A 6,000-nucleotide genomic window follows, 5' to 3' on the forward strand; every position below is an offset into this window, starting at 1 on the left:
GGAAAAGCAGTCTTACATCAATTTGTGCGACACCACCTGCCTTCGGAGACTGCGCTGCCACAAAGAGGTTATCAGTGAGATATACCAGCTCATAAGGGGAGATCTGCAGCCTGTCAGCACCATCAGTACTGCACTGTCCGTCGAGGTCAGTGTCGGGTTCCTTTCAGGCCTCAGCTGGTGACATTTGCGGTATATCTCAGCATGCCACACATTGCTGAATTAGACAGGTCACTGAACCCCTGTACGCACGTAGGATGGACTTTATTAGCCTCCCTATGACATAGAAACATAGAAAATAGGTGCAGGAGTAGGCCATTCGGCCCTTCGAGCCTGCACCGCCATTCAATGAGTTCATGGCTGAACATGCAACCCCAGTACCCCATTCCTGCTTTCTCGCCATACCCCTTGATCCCCCTAGCAGTAAGGACTACATCTAACTCCTTTTTGAATATATTTAGTGAATTGGCCTCAACAACTTTCTGTGGTAGAGAATTCCACAGGTTCACCACTCTCTGGGTGAAGAAGTTTCTCCTCATCTCGGTCCTAAATGGCTTTCCCCTTATCCTTAGACTGTGACCCCTGGTTCTGGACTTCCCCAACATTGGGAACATTCTTCCTGCATCTAACCTGTCTAAACCCGTCAGAATTTTAAACGTTTCTATGAGATCCCCTCTCATTCTTCTGAACTCCAGTGAATACAAGCCCAGTTGATCCAGTCTTTCTTGATATGTCAGTCCCGCCATCCTGGGAATCAGTCTGGTGAACCTTCGCTGCACTCCCTCAATAGCAAGAATGTCCTTCATCAAGTTAGGAGACCAAAACTAAAACACAATACTCCAGGTGTGGCCTCACTAAGGCCCTGTACAACTGTAGTAACACCTCCCTGCCCCTGTACTCAAATCCCCTCGCTATGAAGGCCAACATGCCATTTGCTTTCTTAACCACCTGCTGTACCTGCATGCCAACCTTCAATGATTGATGTACTATGACACCCAGGTCTCGTTGCACCTCCCCTTTTCCTAATCTGTCACCATTCAGATAATAGTCTGTCTCTCTGTTTTTACCACCAAAGTGGATAACCTCACATTTATTCACATTATACTTCATCTGTCATGCATTTGCCCACTCACCTAACCTATCCAAGTCACTCTGCAGCCTTATAGCATCCTCCTCGCAGGTCACACTGTCACCCAACTGTCATCTTCAAATTTGGAGATACTACATTTAATCCCCTCATCTAAATCATTTAGGGAGGCTCAGACTAAGAGGGCTTTAGGATTCTACCAAATTGCTAACTTCCCCAAGGTGCAGAGAGCAATAAACTGCATGCACATCGCGATGCGGGCACCTTTTCAGGATGCAGAGGTTTTTAGGAACCGCAAGGAATTCCACTCCCTGAATGTGTAACTGGTTGTCGACCACCAGCAAATTATACTGGCAGTGAATGCTAAATTTCCGGGCAGCATCCATGATGCTCACATCCTGCGTGAGAGCATTGTATCTGACATGTTTACCAATCAGCTACAAGGTCAATGCTGGATGCTTGGTGACAAAGGATATGGCCTCGCCACCTGGCTGATGACCCCCTGCGTGACACCCACCCGAAACCGAGAGCCACAGATCCACTCGCAATATCGTCAAGAAAACCATTGGAGTGCCTAAGCAGCACTTTAGAATGCCTAAGTGAGCTCCAATACCACCCTGAGCAGGTAGCTCAATTCGTGGTGGTGTGCTCCATGCTGCACAACTTGGCTATCAGGAGGGGACAAGAATTGCCGGAAGGGTCTGATGGTCCACCTCAGGAGAGAGAGAGATAGAGGAGGTGGACGCTGACCTCAGGCCAGACAATCAGGTTGACACGAAAACCATGCCCCCGTCCCCCTCGAGACCGTGGGAAAGGGCCCATGGTGGCATGATAGCTGCTAGACTCTTACGTCAGCAGCTCATAAATGAACGCTTTGCTTGAAAGAACGTTGTTGATATTTACAAAGCTGCAACACTGCAGATCATACATCAATAGTGTGCATCACTTTGGTGAGAGTTAAAGTTTAAATTGATTCAAGTTAAGTGTAATTATACTCTTTCATGTTAAGGAATTACCAGTGTGTAACGGTGCAGCTATCTGAGACAATGCGCAACAAGATTATGTTAAATAAAAAACATTTAATCCGACCATTTGACTGAAATCATAAGTATATCTGTAAAAAAACACCCCACCCCACCACAAATTTAGCACATTTACATCATTACAATGGTCCCCATTTCCCGCAAAACAGAACACAAATGCAAACCAACAAGGTAGCCCCCTTGCCCCTTGCCCAACACCTGCTGCCATGCACCTCACTTTCCTTCCCCCACCCCCCCTCCTTCACCCCTTCCTTCCCCTCCTGACTCCAAGCCGCTTGGCCGAGGAGCTCCTCAGGCGCTGCTTCATTGTGCGGGGGCGGGGGGGGGGGGGGGCGGTATGGTGGCGATGACGGCAGAATCGCTGCTTGGACGGATACGGGAGAGGACGTATGTGTCTCATGTGTCATTAGCAATGGGGGTGCAGCACCTTGGGATGCAGTGCTGCGCTCCGGGACCACTGGGAGCCCTCTGCCACCAGTGTTCCTGGCTACCAGCTCCAGGGCCTCCTCCATCACTTCCATGTTATATATTATTTGTTGGACAAAAACTCGGTGTCAACTATGTTCTTGGTGCTTAGTAGGCTTTTTGCTGCTGGTGAATCTCCCTTGTGCCTCCCACAACAGCCAAACAAGCACACACCACACCCACACATGCTTTCAGTCCCTCTCTGCTCCCGCTACTGCGCATGTAATGATGACCCATGGCCTCCTGAATCACGAGAAACGAGCGTTGCCATGCCGTTGCTAAGGACGACGACACTTTATGGCAGAAGGTCAGAGAGATTTAACGCTAACGCCCATTTCAGATCACTCGCGGTAACGCCCATTTTTTAAAATGGAAACTGGGGTTTGAAAATGGGCGATAATCCGGCGATCTGAAAACCCATATTTACCGCCCACGCCAGAAATAACGCCCATTTTTGGGCGATTTGCACAAAAGTGTAAAATCTAGCCCCATGTATTTATATAGCATCTTTCACATACACACAATAGCCCAAAGCTCCTCACAGCCAATCAATTACTTTTGAAGTGTAAACACTTATGTCGGTAAATATGGTGGCCAATTGGCTCACAGCATGGTCCCATAAACATGAGATGATTAACCAGTTCATCTATTCTGGTGGTTTGGTTGAGCAATGAATGTTGGTTCTGACATCACGAAAATTCCCTGTTCTTTGAAAAAAATGCAATGAGATTTTTTACATCCACCTAAACAGGCAGACAAGCCTTGGTTGAACATCTCATCCAAAAGTCATTGGCAGTCCTTCGGGATCGAGGTAGACTTGCTTCCACTCCCAAAGTGAGTTCTCTGGTGGCTGAACAGTCCAATACGAAAGCCACAGACTCTGTCTTATGTGGGACAGACATTCATCGAGGGAAGGGATGGGTGGGGCTGGTTTACCGCGCACTCCTTCTGCTGTCTGCACCTGACCTCTTCACGCTCTTTGTGTTGAGACTCGAAGAACTCAACGCCCTCCTGGATGCACTTTCTCCACCTCGGGCGGTCTTCGGCCAAGGTCTCCCAGGTGTCAGTGGTGATGTCGCACTTTACCAGGGAGGCTTTGAGGGTGCCCTTGTCATGCTTCCACTGCCCACCTTTGGTTCGTTTACCATGAAGGAGCTCCACATAAAGCATTTGCTTAGGGAGTCTCGTATCTGACATACGAACTATGTGGCCTGTCCAGCGAAGCTGATCAAGTGTGGTTAGTGCTTCAATACTGAGGATGTTAGCCTGAACGAGCATACTGATGTTGGTGCGCCTGTCCTCCCAGGGGATTTACAGGATCTTGCGGAGACATCGGTGGTGATATATCTCCAGCGACTTGAGGTGCCTTCTATACATCGTCCATGCCATAGATCCATACAGGAGGGCGGGTATTACTACAGCCCTGTAGACTATGAGCTTGGTGGTAGATTTGAGGGCCTGGTCTTCAAACACTCTCTTCCTCAGACGGCCGCAGGCTGCACTAGCGCACTGGAGGCGATATTGAATCTCCGCATCAGTGTCTGCCTTTGTTGATAAGAGGCTCCCGTGATATGGGAAATGGTTCACGCTGTCAAGGGCCGCACTGTGAATCTTGATGATTGGGGGGCAGTGCTGTGCGGTGGGGACAGGCTGGTGGAGGACCTTTGTCTTATGGATGTTAAGCGTAAGGCCTATGCTTTCCTTTGCCTCAGTGAATACATTGACTATATCCTAGAGTTCAGCCTCAGAATGTGCGCAGATGTAGGCATCGTACTGCAGCTCAACGACAGAGGTTGGGGTGATCTTGGACCTGGCCTGCAGGCGGCGTAGGTTAAACAGCTTCCCACTGGTTCTGTAGTTTATTTCCACTCCAGCGAGGAGCTTGTTGATTGTGAGGTGGAGCATGGCAGCGAGGAAGATTGAGAAGAGGGTTGGAACTATTATGCAGCCCTGTTTGACCCCGGTCCGGATGTGAATTGGGTCTGTAATGGATCTGTTGGTAAGGATCACGGCCTGCATGTCATCATGAAGCAGGCGAAGGATGTTGACAAACTTTTGGGGGCATCCGAAACGGAGGAGGACGCTCCATAAACCCTCACGGTTGACAGTATCAAAGGCCTTTGTAAGATCGAAGAAGGCCATGTATCAACATAGAAACATAGAAAATAGGTGCAGGAATAGGCCATCCGGCCCTTCAAGCCTGCACCATCATTCAAGAAGATTATGGCTGATCATTCCTTCAGTACCCCGTTCCTGCTTTCTCTCCATACCCTTTGATCCCTTTAGCCGCAAAGGCCACATCTAACTCCCTCTTGAATATATCCAATGAAATAGAAACATAGAAAATAAAGGGTGGCGCTGCTCCTTGCATTTTTCCTGCAGCTGTTGTGCTGCAAAAATCATGTTCATTGTGCCCCGTAGGGGACGAAATCCACACTGTGATTCCAGGAGGAGCTCCTCAGCCACAGGGAGAAGACAGTTGAGGAGAACTCTAGTGACAACCTTCCCAGTGGCTGATAGCAGGGAGATTCTCCTGTAGTTGCCGCAGTCGAACTTGTCCCCTTTTTAAAAAATGAGACCCCCAGCTAAGCGAGCCCTATACAGCCAGCGCCTCACAACCAATCTGGCGTGCCTTGATGACCCTGAGATGCTGAATGCCTATAGCGCTTGGTCTGCCCTCCAGGCCTCTATAACTAGGGCCTGTGATGAGACACTTGGTCACTCAACCAGAAAACACCAGGACTGGTTTGATGAAAACGATCAGGAGATCGAAGAACTAATAGATCGCAAGCGCAAAGCATTTCTGAGCCTCAAACAACCCAACTCGGGAGCTGCAAAACAACATTATAGACAGCTCAAGGCTCAGATCCAACAAAAAACCCTGGACATAAAGAACAGGTGGTGGATGGAGAAAGCACAGGAGATACAGCAGCTGGCCGACAGCCATGATATGCGAGGATTCTTCATCGCAGTCAAGGCCACCTACGGTCCAAACTCCCAAGGCCCCACTGCACTCCTGGCCAAGAATGAGTAAACATTCATCAAGGACACCAAGACTGTCCAGGCCCAATGGATGGAGCACTTTGAAGATCTCCTCAATCGAGACTCTGCCTTGGACTTGAGTGTTCTCGACTCCATCCCGCAGCATGAGACCCGCCACCAACTCAGTGAAACTCCAACATTGCACGAGGTAGGCAAAGCCATAAAACAGCTCAAGAATAACAAGGCTACGGGTGCGGATGGAATCCCTGCTGAGGCGCTGAAGTAGGGCGGAGAGGCGCTGTTGGCGCAGATACATGACCTCATCTCTCTCATCTGGAGGGAGGAGAGCATGCCGGGAGATCTCAGAGATGCAGTGATTGCAACCATTTTCATCCAAAAGACAGCATGTCTGACAGCACTTCCTTA

The sequence above is a fragment of the Pristiophorus japonicus genome, chromosome 14, assembly GCF_044704955.1.
Source record: "Pristiophorus japonicus isolate sPriJap1 chromosome 14, sPriJap1.hap1, whole genome shotgun sequence".
NCBI classification, from domain to species: Eukaryota; Metazoa; Chordata; class Chondrichthyes; family Pristiophoridae; genus Pristiophorus; species Pristiophorus japonicus.